Genomic DNA, 17,115 nt, shown 5'->3' with positions numbered 1-17,115 from the left:
ACCTCTTAGCCTGGTCTGTGCTCCTTTCCCTGTCCATCAGCCTTGGATGCACTCACATCCTCTCCTGTGTATCGATAGTGCTGTCGATTTTCCACCTCCAAGTACTCCTGTTGTGCTCTGGTTCCTCTCTGCTCTGCTCTGCTTCCCTCCAATCTCACGGAGCAGCTGTCTCAGATTGCCTTTCCATGCCAGCTCCTTCCTCTGATTTCTTCCCAAGAAAAATGGGGAAGAGCAGAAAGTGCCTCCAGCCTCCCCAGGAACTCTGAACTGTGGGAAAACTGGCTCAGCTTCAGGACTTGTCACGGAGGTGCCGCTGGATCCCCAGATTGAGCACCTTGCTCTGCTCCTCACTGGGTCTGTCAGGTGAGGCCTTTCCCAGACATGCCCAGTGCAGGAAAACGTGGCACACTTTGCCACAAAGACTTATTTTACATAATGAAGACAAAGGACTGGATGATTTTGATAAAGATAAAACAGAAACTTGAGGAGAAGATTCAATCTGCTACTATTTATTATCCCTTGTTCTAATACGGGATAGGAATTACAGATCTAGATAAACTTTATGTATTCATCACTAAGTAATCAAGTTCTAAAGTTCTTTTAATTGCTTTTCCTTTCTTATTTTTGTCACGGTTTTCCATCATGGTTTTTCATTCATGAGGATGAACTGCTGAGATTTTTGGAGACAGTGACACTGAGGGACAGGCTGGTTTGCATATGGCAGAAACTGTGACTAATTTTATCTTTCTGGAAAACCTATTAAAGGGAAGTTGAGATGCATTTAGAATTTATCATTAATGTCTGTGGGCTTTTTTTGAACTAAAGATATTGTGGGCATGTTGGTTTTAGAAGTAGATTTTAGGATCTGCAAGGCAGAGCTTCAAGGTGAGTCTGTGAGGACTCCAGTGAATGTTGGAATCTTTGAATCAGAGGGAAAAAAAGGCAGGTTTTATTATTCTATAAACTAGAATAAGTGACTGTCCAGACAGAAGTCAAATGCTATGGGAAGGTGTAAAAGAAATGAAGAGGTTCACATCCAGGCCGCTCCCTGATCGTTGTGCCCCAGAGAGTGGATTCATTCTCCCAACCTTGGTTTCAGTCGCTGCCTGGCTCTGTGATGGCAAGTCCTTACCTTGAGATATGGTGTTTTTCTTTGTTTTAGCCTTCCAGTTTTTAATAAGGATGTGGGAAGGGTTGTAGTGGCCTGTCTGGGGTGGGATGCTGAGCAGTGAAGATGCTGCAGTGATGTATTTTCCTGCAGTGCTTTCAGCCTCCTCTGATGAGTCGCTCAGAGCCTGCTGGAGTACAGGGGGGTCTCTCTGCTTTTAGTGCTTCCCACTTCATGCTGTGAATTTATCCAGTCACTTTTTGAGCCTGTTCAGGCTCTGTTGTAGATTAACCATATACCCAGTGGTTTGTTTTGAACTTGCTCTAGTGCTGGGTGCTGAAAACAGTCAGGGAACTTCACAGAGATGGAGATGGCTGCTGTGAGAGATCACAGACTGTTCTGAGTTGGAAGGGACCTGCAAGGATCATCGAGTCCAACTCTTAAGTCAATGGCCCACACAGGGGATTGAACCCATGACCTTGGCATTATTACAACCAAGTTTTAACCAACTGAGCTAACCTTCAGCACATCCCTGTTTTTGCTCCTCCCCAGGTCATGGAGAAGGAGACAAGCCCTGGCTCTCCTGCCTTTGGGATTTCACCAGTGGTGCTTCTTTGGCCTTACGAACTGGCCACATGCTCTGTATTTCTGCAGTCCATCTTTTGAACCACTTTGATACCCTGAGAAAAGAGTAAATATTAGTACAAGCAGCTAATTGTGTTCCTTTGGGGTTTTGGTTTATTTTCTTTGGAGAGATCTTTCTTTGCTTTGCTCTTGAGCTTCTGAAAGGTAGTTTGGTTTTGGTGAGTGTTCAACATGAGTTGATTGGGAAATGCAGCCATTTGAAAGGACTGAAATGGAGAAAACTTACCACATTGAGGCAGGAAGAAAGGAGACTGGGAACTGTTTCTTCTCCTTCTCGACTCAGCTTTTTATTTCAGTAGGAAACTGCCAAACCAATGTCCAAGTAGGGCAGCAACACTAGAAGAGAGGAAAACTAGTGGATGAAATTATAATTATTTTTGTAAATAGCTCATTCAAATTACAATTTGGAATGGTGTGGTGTCACAGCAGCAATGCAAGTGGCACAAACCTAATAGGAAATTATTATAAGACTTCTCTGAGAGACTTGATCCCTTCTCTGTCAAGTGCAGGCTGCTGTGTGTGTATTTGCAGTGGAGTGTTTCATTCTTATAAAAATCATTGTGCATTTAGCCTTTTCTTTGTGTGTGTGTGAAATGGCAGCCTTACAGGCAGCTTTGCAATTACTGATCAGCAGTGTCTGTGCTCAGAAAAAACAATCTGTTTTGTTGGATTTACTGCAGTGACAATACTGTAATGTGTCTTTTTGTCCATAGCAGTCTGAGAAGTGCTTCATCACAGAACTGCTGAATTCGGAGGACAAGTGGAGGGCTGAGTAAAGAGTTCATTAGGTGAACATAATTTAAAACTCTCTCAAAAGGGTTTTATTGAATATTTGAATCTTGAAGTGCTATGGGAAGGAAGTGTCTTTCTTTGAGGAAATGTCTGTTTATTTTTTGAAAATGTGGAGGGAATAACTCTGTTTTTATATGGCAAATACACCACATTCTTTATAAATACAAATAGAGCCTTTCCTATTCTGAAATGGGCTCACTGACTTTGCACTTTACTGCATATTTTAATCTTCTGTGCTCCTTGATGGAAAAGTTTGTCTTTTCATCAATGATACATTTTAAAAGAAGAACAGATAACATCTTAGTTTTCCTTTAAAAGAAATAAAACCCCTCTATTCTGGAGGCATTTTTTTCCTCTCTGATCTGAATTTGGGAAAGAAGAGAAAAAGAACTGGGGTATATTCACTATATCAGGATGTCTGATCACAAAATCTCAGATGCATTGAAGCAGAGCAAGAGGTCATCTGTATTTCTAGCCAGTTTCTGCCACTCTTCTCTCAATTAAATATGTTAACATGGCAAAACCCCTTTGTGTCACTGACACAGGCTTTAAAATCTTCATCTGGAGGCCTGTTCTTATTTCATTAATTTCCCCTTAACTAGTGGTGCCTCATTATGAGCTGCATTAAAGCTTATATAAAAGGGGAAAAATCTGATGCAGATGAAATCAAATTTTTTCATTTTATGGGCTTTCTGGGGGCAGTGTTTGAACTGGAATAGCAGTAATGGCAAAGAAGAAAAAATGGCTCTGACTTCAGGGGTCTTTTCTGAGCACAGGACTGGACAAATTGGAGCTGAAAGGACCTCGGCAATTAACGTGTCGGACAATACCCGGAATAGCCAATTAATTACAGATGTTTTAGGTCAGAGCAGAGATGGGGCTCATGTACCTCGGGGTGGTTTTCTCTCCTCGAGGAGCCTAATGAGGAAATCAGCACTGCAGTGAGAGGGGGGCAGGTTGGGGAGTGCTTTGGGTTTCAATGTCACACTTTGAGTGTGGTGGCACCACAGAGACCCTGGTGGGGCAGGAGGGGTTTGCTCTGCAGTGACCTTGTCTCTCTTGTGCACGAAGGTTTGAAACATTGAGCGAGGACAGGTAAAAATCTGCATGTTGAAGTGGCTTTGAAAAAATTCTGCCAAGGGTAGTTGATGATTATTTCTCCTCACTGAGAACTTTGTATTTATTATTTTTTATTTTAATAACTTTTGGGTGGAAGAGTTGCCAAATGGTGTAGCAGCTGTGCTACCCTACCTATTGTCACCTCAAAAATAGCTGAGCTTTGATAATGTTGATAATTTAGAGTAGAATCCCCCAATTTTTTGGAGGTGTGGGATTTACTCTCAGCTATTTCAGCCCAGCTTTGGGTGTGAAATTTAAAATAACATGAACGAGAGTGATAAGAAAGTTGAGTGAAAATCTTTCTATACCTTATTGGCTTTGCTTAGCAAACCATTGTCCTCTCAAACTCTCTCTGGGAGCCCAAAATCAGGGCTATTAATCTGCTCCCATTTATTGTGCATCCTGCCTCACCCAAAGGCTCCTCTCAGGAGACACCAACGTGACTTTCCCTTCCCTGTTTGCAAGGCCAGCAGTTCACTGGATGCTGACTATGGATTTCACTTGGCCTATAAACTATATTTTGCACCCACAGAGCAGAAATCTGTGCACCTTCTGCACCAGGTACTGCTTCCAACTCTCAGCAGCAAAGACATTGGTTTAAAAAAAAATAAAAAATTCAGTGCAGCCATGAAAGAGGCTTTTGGAGTTTTGTACCTTTAGTGCACAATTTTCTCCTCTACCCTTCAAACTTGGAGGGAGTTCTCCAGTGGGGGACAGATGGCTGATTAGGCAGTAAATGTGAGCCTGAGCCATATTAATAGGAATGTTTGTGGCTGAACCACATTAGCACCGAGCTCGCTCGTTGTGATCCTGGGAGAGGCTGATAATGCTTGTTATGAAATCTGGAAGTGACAAATGAGCCATTAGGATTTGATAAGCCAGAGTTTTTATTAAATGCCTATTGCAGGGTGTTTGGGCCTCAGAAGTTGATGTGTTGAGAGGGTGATGCTGCTGCTGGCTCAGGCCACCAGAGAAGGTTATTTTTTGGACAGCAAGGAAAATATTAATGATCATCTAATTAGATGCAGCATCTTAAAAGGATGCTCAGGACATCAGTCTCTACTTCTAATCTTGTGGTTTCCAGAATGTTGATTGCTGTGGTCCTGGTGGAGATCCAGTGGTAATTTTGGGACTTTAGCTCCTTTCTTTGAGTGTATGAGAAGCTGAATCTGATGGTTGTGAATAGGGGAAAAATCTTGAAGTTCCCAGGTACTAAATAACATCTCACCTTTTCTCCCTGTAATGGAAAGATGGGGTAAAGGGCTCAGGAGTGATCCTGGATCTGGAAAATTGTATTGGAACAAATTAAGTGCCTCTCAAGTGCCAAATAAATAGGTATATATTGACGTCATCTAATGTTAAGCAATAAAATATGTCTGCTGTTCAAAAACCGTTTCATTTTCTTATATCTGCACATTTTGAATAGGTCTGGCTTCAATTTATTTTGTTGACTTAAAAAAAGAAATATTGTTTGGACATTAAAAATTGAATTATCAATTCCATTATCCTCCTCGTGCACTTCAATTTCAGGCTTATCTGCATCGGTGAAGAAGTGTTCCAGGAATTTTAATTTTTTTTTTAACTGGAAAAGATCTATTATTACTTGCAAAACCTGTGCAGAAAGTTACACAGTTGCTAATAATCTGGGATTTCCCCAGTGTATATTTTTTCCTTGCTTAGAGTATTTGCAATTAGAAGTCTCCATCTCAATGGGATAATTAAAAAATAATTTACCACTTGGAAGGAATAGGTCTCTTCAGGCAATCTGCACTGCTATTGGTTAATTATTACTAATTTTTGGTTATCTGATACAGTTCTTCCTGACCTGACATCTGCATAATGTAGAAGCTAATGAGAACAGAAATTAAGCCTGGTAGTTGACATGTCCTCCATTCAATTTGAGAGAGCGAGGTGGAAAGAGATTAAAAATAAAATTGTCAAAGTGGGACTGCAGCATTACTGGCAACTTTGTGTTATCCACAACATTTTTATATGGATGGATATATATGGAGAGGGAGAAAGACACGTGTGATTTTTGTGCTTTTTGTCCTGGTAGCTGCAATAGTGACTACAAATGTGAATATCCTGGGGTATTCTGTGCAACTTTAATACCTCGTTGTTGTGGGACTTGCTGTAAAATCAAAGTTCTCCTCTTTCTTTGCAGTAAGTTTTTACTTTGCCAGTTCTAAAGGATACATTTCCATTGCATGATATGCAAAGGTGTCGCTTATGTTGTTGATGTATCTGAGGAACATTTCCATTTCTAAATTGCATCAGATTGTCAGAGTTTCCTGGCTTGGCTGGACAAGGTGAGCTGCTCCTGCAGCTTGTGGGAGTCACTGCTGTTGCACCACATCAGTTCTTGTTACACCCAGTGGGGTTTCTACACCTCTCCTGGCCCCAAAATGTTTCTCTCTGCTAGCACTGAAACCACTCATGGAGCTTATTTTGAGACATGATGGATGGGAGGTGATTATGGGATGTGACAGTGTTTAGAATCACAGAATCCTGGAATGGTTTGGGTTGGAAGGAACCTTAAGGGTCGTCTCGTTCCAACCCCCCTGTTGTGGACAGGGACACGTTTCACTAGACCGGGGTGGTCCATGCCCCATCCAACCTGGCCTTGGACACTTCCAGGGAAGGGGCAGCCACAGCTTCTCTGGGCAGCCTGTGCCAGGGCCTGCCCACCCTCTCAGGGAGGAATTTCTTCCTCATGTCTATGTAATCCTGCCCTCTGTTTGAAGCCATTCCCCCTTGTCCTGTCACTCCATGCCCCCATGAAAAGTCCAGCTCTCTTGGAGCCCTATTAGACAGCGGAAGGTGCTCTGAGGTCTCTCCAGAGCAACCCCAGCTCTCTCAGCCTGTCTCCACAGGAGAGGTGCTCCAGCACTCTGAGCATCTTCGTGACCTCCTCTGGACTGACTTCAACAAAATATTTCATATTTCCAAGTGTTTCAGCATCATAAATTTGGGAGAAGACAATCCTCCTATTGTCAGTGCAAGTTAAAAGTGGCCTGTGGGCACAAATGACACACATGGAGTGCACAGGCAAAATAAACTGGGGTTACTTTAAAGCAAATAAGAGTCAGATACACGACAGGACCATTATGGGAAATACTAATGTGATGTTCAGCCTGGGTCTTGCAGCTCTTACACAGTGCTAAAAGGTTGTTTTATTTGGCTGAGACCATGTTATTCCAATTAGCCGTGAATATGGACAAGCATATTAAGAGACAAAAGGCCACCTAACACATTTTCAAGGTGGTTTGCCAGTGTAGCTGTGACCTTTATTGATCCAGAGGCATTATTCCATTTTTAAAAAATGCTCCATTTTGCTTTTTTTGACTGCAGAGCAATAAAACCATGTTACACTTTGAGTTTTTCTTAATGAGAAAATAGCCAGATCCCAGTTGAGGGAATTACTATGATAAATGGGCAAAATCTGCTCCCATCTCAAAACCAGCACTTTTTTTCCCTATTCAGTAACCACACAGCTCACAAAATATGACAACAGATGCAAACAAGCAAGTTACAAAGGGCATACAATAAGATTGCAGAACTTGGGAAAAAGAGGGAGTGCAGCATGAGCCATCTGTCTCAGTTACAGAGCATTCCTTCCCTTGGAGAGCATAATTATGGCTCTGCCTTCTCTGTTCCTGGATTTATATACAGAATCATCCCTAAGAAAAATAGAATGGATTCAGAATAATGGGAAACTTGCTCGTGCTACTGTAAATTCCCTGGAGTCTGGTCCCAGAGTTAGGATTTCCAGTGCTGTTCTCCATCTCTCCATTTGGTGGGAATAGTGGGGTGGTGGGTTACTGACCTCGTTGCTTGTCATTAATAAAAAGATCTTTCCTGCTTTATCAATAATAGAATTTAATGTGCTGGTGTAATTTTTTTAGGGATGACAGGTAAATTCATGGTCCTGCTGCTTTAAGTGATGTATTTCTTTCGGCCTTGCAAAAGGTTTAATTATAGCTTTTAAATAAAATTGAAACAGCAGCTGAATTGTATTTCTCGCAAGGAGGAAATTGAGCAGATTTCAGTATTTAGCTTAGAATTCTGGAAGGTAATTTTTAACCTATTTTTAGATAAAATATTACTGTTTTGAATAATATACACTAATATATGTGAATCATTCAAATTAGCCATCTCTTGTTCCACTTAGTCATAAATGACTTATTAAATAAAAAAAGATTTAAGACTTTGTATTGTAACAGAACTGATTTTTTGCTTGGCTGAATTATAGTGCTGTCCTGAAGTTAGGACAGGTGGTGCTGAAGAATTTAGCACTGCTCTGTGCAAACTATTTTATTGCTTGTGTAATTTCATATATTTAAAAATGAGGCTCCTAAAGTAAATACAGCCTAGGACAGAATCATCTCGTGTGGAAATCAGATTGCTTTTCCCTCCTCATATTGGCTCCGAGCTTTACATTTCGTGATGGAGGTGGTGTCAGGTGTGGAAGCGGCACCTGGATGTGTCTTGGCACAAGAAGTAATAATGCAGTTAAGGGGAGGCATTAGGAGGAGTGAAGTACAATGATTTTGAAGGGCTTTTTACTCAGAGAACTTGGGGAGCATTCTATATGTTATTAAAAATGAAGAAGGTGGTTCCTATTTTGTGTGCACCTGTTCCCTCTGAATAACTCTGCCATGGATCTCACAGATGCTGTTGTGGCTTGCTATTCCTAAAGTTTCCTGGGGTATCCAGGAGAACCCTGCTCCTTGAAATAATAATATTTATCTCCTTAAATTCCTGCCAAGCGGTTTAGCAAGGTCAGATTTGCCATCAGTTGGCTTAGCAGCTTTTTATCAGCTTACAGCTCTGTGCAGGGGTTTGCTGCTTTTGCCACTGGGCCTGAGGCACAGGAAAGCCCGAGGGGGGAGAATGGGAGGCCCTTAAAATATCAATTAATTCCCAATTGTCTCCATCTCTATGTCAGCCACTGCCTGACTTCAGGTGGCCAAGGAAAGAGAAGGAAACTCTCTCTCCTCCCTGTGCACTCAGAGTCAGTGGCTCTATGGAATCGAGCTGGCTTTGATCAGCATTGTAAATCCTTGCACAAAAGTTTGCCTATGGAACAGTTTCCCTCTTTGTTTCTGTGTAGTCACTTGTGGAAAGTCTTTCCTTTGGTCTTGCCCTAACTGAGCTTGGCTTTAACATCCCAGTTGCCTCCAGTGACCTGCAGCCTTCCCTGTCCCAAACTTTGTGGTGCTCTGGGGAACATCTGCTTTTACCTCCTCTTCAGCAGCAGATGCTTATTTTAAAAACAAATATTAATGCATTAGTATTCAATGCTCAGAGCTGCAATTTGAGCACCCAGTTAATGTGATTTGCCTGTTCTGTAACACTTGTTTTCCTTGTATGCAAACTCTGGTGGAGCAACTGTGACAGCCTTCTCAGCTGAAGTTGGAATATTAATTTTGTGCTGGCTATAGAAGCTGGTACCAATGTAGACTTTAATGAGGCTGGCACTCAAAAGCATTGATGTGTGACTGGTGCTGTCTTGAGAAGAGATGAAAACACTCTGGAGTCACCAAGGGGCAGCTGAAGTCGAGGAGCAGCTTGCCAGCTTTTATTATTTCCCTGACAGTCTGTTCAAGTTGGTTTTGCTCGGCTCAATCGATCTTCTGGCTTTTTGCATTCTCTGTTTAAGATTTTCTATTTAAGATTTTCTTATCAATTTACTACCCTCTCCCTCTCCCTCCCCTCTCCCTTCCCTCCCCTCTTCTTCCTTTCTTTCCCAAAACTAAGCAACCTGTTGGGACTCAAGTATAAAGACATCAGAGAATTTGGATAATTTGAATAGAGAAAAATTGTTCAGTATCTTCTGCTTACAGACAGAAAACAAGATTTTCTTCACCTGACACACTTCAGTGAGGATATTTGAACACTGGACCCCATCCTGTGCAGGGAAAGAGCCATTTGGGATGATGGTGGTTGTGGTTTTGCACAATTTCTGTGTTGCAAAGGTGCTGTTCCAGTTAACAGATAAATTGATGCTTAGCAGTAAGGTACATTCTTTAACAGTAAGTTTTGTCCTTTGGTGGGAGTTTTCCCAGCAGTTCTTTATTTATCCTGAAGGGATGCAGCTCTTCATTTTCTCACAGAAAAAAGAAGTACCAAAAAACCCCACACACACTGTGAGTAAAGGGACCAGAAGTAAATGACAAAACCCAACCCTGAGTACAATTTCTTAAAGGATCTTTGACAACCGGTGGCCAGGGGGCTTTCAGAGTTACATGCAATGGAGCTGTGACTTTCAGTGCATTACTAGGCTTTTTCTTTTTTTCTTTTCTTTTTTTAAAGAGGATTAATTGGACAGATTTTCAATCTAGCCAGTTAAGGAAACTGGGGCAAGTTCTGCTTGATTTCTACCATCAGTAATTCCTGGCGGTGGCTGGAGCTGCTTATCTGGAGAGAAACACAAGCAGAATTTGGTCTGAGTAACCACTAAAAAGTAAAATAACTGAGTCAGAACAAAACGTGTGTGCTCTGGGGACAAATGCAGTGAAAACTGTTGGGAGCAAATTTGGGTGGGAAAGGGTTTTGTTTCAGATATGATATGCAGGTGGGGAAAAAATTATATAATATTGAACCTCATCAATGTTATTACAATGCTGCCAGCAGAGAAACAAGGAAATAAACCCTGGTGTGACTGCATTCATTAAGGCTTCTCTTACACTGATGCTTCCTTGGATATTGAACAATTTTGCATTTTCTCATTTCCATCTCTTAAAATCTGTTGTTTTAATGACATTTTATTCACTTGATGCATTTTAAAACGTTTGCTCCGTGACAAATTTGCCACATCCTTTTTTTATTGTATTTGTGTGATTCTGTCTTTTGCCCACTGGAAAAAAAGAACAACTACTGGAACATTTTTAGGAAAGACATGTAGGAAATTACTTAGTGCTGTAAATACATAATTAGTCTTGCCAACTATCAGAAAAAAACAATTTCAATACATTCTAATCTAATTATTTCCAGATTATGACATGATAAACAACAGACTTAAGTTCCACAAATTAAAGCATATCCTACAAATGGCTATTGAAGATGATTGAGTAATTGCTGGTGGTGGGAGGTGGAGCTTTCCTTTAGGATAATCCAACAGCAGCTTATCCAAAACTCCTTTTTTCCTTCCCTGCTCTCCTCCCAGCCTGCAGTGCAGTCTGTGCCAGTCCAACTGGTCTTTCCTCTGCTGTTCTACATCTGTTTCTGGGCTCTGGTTTAAGTTTAGAGTATGCAAAAGTGCTTTTTATTTTTCAGAGTTGGAAGAACACAGAGGAAAGTTTCAGGTACCAGTCTCTGGTTTTTAGAGTAAAAGATGTTAATTGTTAACCAGGAATGAAAGCATGATCTAATTTTCCATAATCTGATAACTTTCAGTGTGGCCTGATTTGAACAAGCCACATAAAAAGGAACAATTATGTATAGGATTATTCAGTATATGCAAAACATTAATTGTCATATTTGGAATGAAACAGCCACATCCTTGCTGGCCTGCCAGAGAAGAATGCCAGCATTTTGTATTTCAGCCTGGGAATACTCTGGGAATTGGTCCATCCCTAATGAAAGAAATGGGCAGAATTCTAGTTTTACTAAAAGGCTGCTAAGGACCTTCTCTCACTTGTTGGTTTTTAAACTTCAAAGTAAAACTGCTTTGCTAAGGCTATTTGTTTGAACTTACTTAGTCTTCATTTTTAACAGAAAGTTTAAATAAACACTGCCAGCAGAGTTCTAACAAAGGTAGTGTTGTTACACAATTCATTATAAGTGAATAGGTGCAATGCGTGTTTACTTCAGAGACCGAGTATGTGACAAGGAGGGAAAACAGTGGCCAAGAAACCTGTTGGAAGGCAGAACAAGGTCTCATCCCCAGCACACTTTCTGTGGCTCATTAAGGCAGCTGCTTTTCTGTAATCATGGCTTTCCACAAACCCAGAAGAGGCTTCAGATGTTCCAGGGCAAAGCAAGGCTGTGAAGTCAGTAGATTATTGACACCCTTAACTAATGGCTGCTGCAAACCCACAGCTCTCTCACTTTGCTCATGGGTTTGTTGGTTGTAGGTGCTTGAGCAAAGAAGAAATATCTTGTTTAATATTCAGCTGTGATTGTTACACACTCTGCTGCAAAGACACCTCTGCCACAGGAGGCACAACTTGAGTGGGAGTTTGGGACTGAGGTTTCTGTAAAGAACTTTCAGGCAAATGGGTATTTTCTTTCAAAGTGCTTCTTGGGATGGGTATTTTCTGAAGAGGACTGTGCTGAACACCTTCTGTGTGGTGACTGTAACTCACACCTTGGGAAAGGGTTTCATGGATTCCCCCATTTCTAGTGGCATTTAAATAGTTTTGCCTTTAACTATGCCATCTGGAGATAAAATATGTATGGGTATCTCTTGCTATGCTCTGTGACAAATTGAAGGTATAAAAGTAAACCCTACTCAGATAAGGATTTGCTATATCTTGGTTATAGGGAAATTAAAAGAAAATCCATGAATGAAATTAGTGGGTTTGGGTTTTTTTTTTCTAGCTTAAAGATTAATCTCTTCAAATTGATAACTTGCAACCTCACTGACAAGAGCTTAGTCTTTCTGAATCCAAGTCCTTTGTCTTGGAAATGTTTTATAGAAGTATTTTTTCATTTTAAACTCTGACTATGATATGTCCATACATATTTGACTTAGTGTGCAGCCCCAGAGTTCTTTGATGTGCAGACTCCAAGGATAAGAGATTAACCTCTCTTCCTGGTAGACAAAGAGTTCTTATTTTCCATTATTTTATGGGACCTTATCCAAAAGTCATCAAAGTCTGTAGAAACCATCCTATTTACTTCAATGGGAATTGAATGAGGAACATGATTTTGTGGTCCAGTGTTTAAAAAAAACACCCCAAACTTTGCAGTCAAGTCCTAATTGCATCCAGATGAGTTTCTCCAAGTGGTGTTGAAGCAGCTGGAGGAAACGCCTTGATCTGACCAAGTTCAGAGTGCCACTTGTTCTGTATGTGGGGAAAATGCAGTTCAGTCTGGAAGCAATTAGTCTGGAACCAACAGCACCCCCTGAGCGGTCCTTTTAAATGAGTTGCAAATACAAAGGCTAGAAAATCCCTAATAATGGGTGTATTATTCACACTGCAAGGTATTTTTATCAGTAACTTGGCTTCTAGGGTTTTTTAATGGCCTTTTTTTTTTGTCTGCATCAAAAGCTGTATGTTCAGCGTGTTGTGCAATAGTGGTTGTGTTCCTATGCGATTGTTTTGTCCTGTTCTTCTGCATTTAATGCACATTGCAGAGTCTTTTGGGCCAAACATTAACATCTGGGACACCAGGCTTGAATTTCTAGGCAAGGCTCTAGTCTGGTGATGTGGACACAGAAGCCACACAGGAGCCTTTGCTGTGTGCAATTTTCTGGACCCTGGCTGGTTGTTTTTGTGTCTTGCTGCTGAGAAACTGAGAAATTTGGATGAAACACTCATGAATAAAAACCACAAAAGAAAACAATTGAAGGGTGAAATGGAGATAAGTGCATATATAATGTTCAGCAGTGGGTTTATCCCTTGTGGGGCAGCCCTGTCTGTGATGGGACATGTGGTGATTCACTCCCAAGCCTCTGATGGTGCTCAGGAGCAGCTGTTTGAGGAAGGCAATAAAAAAAGGCAAAAACCAGCTCAGCAGAATTATGTTCCCATCTTCAAAAACTGGCTGTAAATGTATCTCCCCAATCTCAGTGGAATTATCTGTGCTATTTGGAGTCAGGGAAATACAAAGGCAGTGTGGCCTTATGTATTTTTTTTCTGCAAGGTCCCACTGCTTGACCAGAGATCCTGAAAAAATAAGTTGTGGCAAAACAGAGAAGAAACCAAAATATGTAAAGCTCTGATTTTTGGGAGACAGCAAGCACAAGGGTGGGAGCTTTCTCAGATACACTTTTGGAAATAGCAATAGTATGTAGGACATGTATTTCTTAATGTACAATGGGATCAAAAGAGGAATTTCAGAAAAATGTTCTGATTGAAAACCAGCAAGACATAATATACTCTTCAGCTTCTGAAATAGAGGAACAAAATTAACTTTTAAAATTCTGTTATGACTAGCTGAGCTGTAATGTAGTATAGTAAATCTTTCAGTATTATGTAATAGAATTAGTCAAAATATGACAAAAGCATAAACTATGCTCTAATGAAAAAGCCTTGCAGGACTCATATTTAAATTGGATTGTGCCTGTTTGATTTATGTTGGTGTGTAAGTAGGCTCAGCTCAAATGTTTTTGGAAGCACAGACAGGAGCCTCTTGTTCTGCTTTTGCCTCTCCTTTTTGGTATTTCTTTTTTTAACATTTGGAAATACATTACTAAATATTATAACAGCGTTGTCAGTTATAGGGTACTGGGAATAGATAAGTCTGTTGTGCTGTCTGAGAATATAATTAGGGAGAAGCAAAAGGCCTTATTTTACTGCAGCGTGGGAAAGGGTGGGATTGCTTGATTGTCTGGAGCTCACTTGGCTCTGCTGAGATGCTCATAAAACCCATCAGCAGCAAACTTTTCACTCGAGCAGCATCAATGCATTTTAAGAGGAAGCATTTCCCCCATCTCATTTCGATTGCAGGCCAGAGCTTTGCATGTGTTGGTATTTCAGAAAACAAAATATGTGCAAATACCCCGTTTTTTCCCCTGGCATCATTGCTGATGGTGCCTCTGATGAGCTGTGGGTCTAACGATGTGGGCTGCTTTGTCCAGGTGTAACGTGTGTGACCCTGCAAGCTGTGCAGACCCCCCAGTCAGTTGAGATGGATGTCTAATTGATAGCCGTGAAAAAGGAAACAGAAGCAGCTTATCAAGTTCCATATCAGTTCCTTTCCGTGTTTCTGCTCCCTGCTCCATCTGCTGATAGAAACACCACTTGGTGCTTCATCAGTGTATTCTTAGCTGTAGCCTGGGAATAGGGTCAGTGGTTTAGTATCCCGAGACACCAGAGTTTAGCTCTTCCCTATTGCCATTCAACATGACCGAGGTGTTTGAAGCCTCTCCAGAACCAAATACGTGGATATGGGAAGCTGCTGTCGAGCAAGCTGTAAAGAAAGTGGCGTAATGCAGTGGGAAAGATGGAAGAAATGCATTAAAATCGAGTGTTTCTTTGTAAAGTGTAATCAATTTAAGGCAAGCAAGAGGATTGAACATAGGATCGAAATGGGATGGAATGGGGGCTCAGGTGTGTTCCTGCATTCAGAATCCTGTTTGCTTCCAGCCCCGTCCTTGGATTGCTTTGTGCCTTGCTCTCCAGCCAGGCAAAGCAATTAGCACATCCCCTTGTCCCCGGTGGTGTCTGACATCTGTAACCCCCTTGTCCTGTGCTGAAGGCACCCCTGTGCTGTCTCCAGGGCTGCATCCTGCACAGAGCAGGTACCAGACCATTCCAGACCGGGGGAGATGGGGATGCCGTGTCCCAGCACGGCGGTCACAGTGACACAGCCCGTCCTGGTGTCACCTGTCCCGGTGGGAGGCAGCGTCTGTCTGGGAACGCCTCTGCGTAGGGATGAGGGAACTCTGTAGGATCTAATGGGATCCATGTGACTGGCGTTGCTGATGGCGATGCACTGATTGGTGCACTGATGGGTCTGACAAGCACCCAGCCCCCTTTGAACCCCCGCCCTGCCCTGCGTGATGGAGATGCAGTTACAGAACGCGCATCCCATCGTGGTTTCAATCCACCCACACACCACCATATGCATAATCTTTCCATAAAGCATGACCGTCGGGATATATATGATCTCACATTAAGACAGTTGCTCGTACTCTTGTTTTTACATGGAGCTGTTTAGTTATATAATTTATTAACCGAAGTAATTGTGGAGCAGCCAAGTGAAACTGTTGCTTTTGAGAATGCATTGTGTGATGCTTTATTTAATGAAGGGCCTCATATCTGCTATCTTATGCTCAGTCCCACTGGACATCTTGTGTTTTTTAACAGAAATGTTCTTAGAGGGATTTTTATTAAGTATGACGATATTGTTGGCATTCCAAGTTACAGCTAAATGGTTGGCTTTTTAGAAGTGCCTTTTGTTTGGTGACTCTCATTTAAGTTGCTGGTAAATCCTTCATTAGTATTAAACTAGTATAGTTAAGGTAACACACAAGCAGTTTTGGAAATGACGTGCTAAGAAGGTGTCTGCTTGTGAGACTGACAGGATAACAAGCTCACTGCTTCTGTTACAATGCTAGATTTTGGCTATTTGCATAATATAGAACAGTAACACTTCAATTTACAATCCATGAATAAGCCTTTCAGACAGTGGTTTCAGACACCACTGAAATTTGGGAACATTTCTCAAGCAAATTGCAGGTTTTGAGCACATTTTGTTATGTATCAGGAAGCCCAAATTATCCTCAGATGACCAAGCCTGAAAACAGAACTGAATTTGGCATAAATGGTTCCTGAACAAGGGCGTTGGGAAAGTGCTGATAGAATTCGGTGTTTAGTTGTGCATGTAATAGATAAACCTGGTCATTCTCTGCCTGCCTTGTTAACTTGCTGCTTTTGTTAATTGGGTGACTGTAAAGAGAAAAGGCTGCTGTTCAGAGTGACTCAAAACAAACCTTTTTGGTTTTTTTAATCAATATTTAAGGGTAGTGCTAGTACTGGAGAAGCCCTGCTCACTTTGGAGCTGTAAGAAACCCTGGTAGGCTTGAAAAATTTTGCTGGAGCTTCTCCTGTGGTTACTGTGCCACTCTCTCGGTTTAAAAGGATGACAAAGCTCGAGGTGGGGCCTGGGAAGCATTTGGTGGTGGTGCTACTGATGGACCAGGTGCATGGAGATCTGGCTCCCAGTGCTGGGATCGCGGCATTCCCGGTGCCAGGGGAGTGTGCGAAGGTGGATGTGGGAGTAGAGGCAGATGTGCTGACTGAGGAGTGAAACGGAGATAGAAGGTAAAGCCACGTATGATGTCTGTGATAAACACGATAAAAACTTGCTGAGGAGCAGCTTGGATTGCAAAGGACTTTCTGCCTCTTTCATGTCTCACGATAATTAAATGGTCCATTTTTATTCGACTTCTTTCGAATGGGGTTCTAATTAAGCAATAACTAATGAAATATGAGATTAAGCATCAGCAAATCTCTGGTGGTCGGAGATGTGCCCAAGGCAAAGTTTAAAACAGTTTTGTAGATTTTGTGTTTGAAACAAAGGAAAAATATTTATTACAGAAACAGGAGACAGATTCTGGGAGTGTAAATGCAGATTGAATTAATTTTCTTAGTGTTATGCTGAATGGAAAAAATGTGAATTTAAATATGGATTCCTTTTAATGTGGTTGCTATATCATCACCACAAATTTTTAAAAAAATGCATCTGGAACCAGATAAGATGATGCTATCAGGCACTTCTAATTTTAATTAAGGTTCAACCTATTGGAGGAATATATATTTAAAGAATTAATTAAA

The 17,115-nt window shown here is 41.3% G+C and overlaps 1 protein-coding gene across 2 annotated transcripts in view; it reads left to right on the top strand.

Annotated features, from left to right (window-relative positions):
* Positions 1–17,115, top strand: part of MACROD2 (mono-ADP ribosylhydrolase 2) — an 842,575-nt gene that overhangs the window by 62,301 nt on the left and 763,159 nt on the right. The window lies entirely within an intron of this gene.

The sequence above is a fragment of the Pithys albifrons genome, chromosome 2 (genome assembly GCF_047495875.1).
Source record: "Pithys albifrons albifrons isolate INPA30051 chromosome 2, PitAlb_v1, whole genome shotgun sequence".
NCBI lineage: Eukaryota > Metazoa > Chordata > Aves > Passeriformes > Thamnophilidae > Pithys > Pithys albifrons.
Note: the sequence above shows the minus strand (reverse complement) of the source record. Positions and strands in the feature narration are given on the sequence as shown.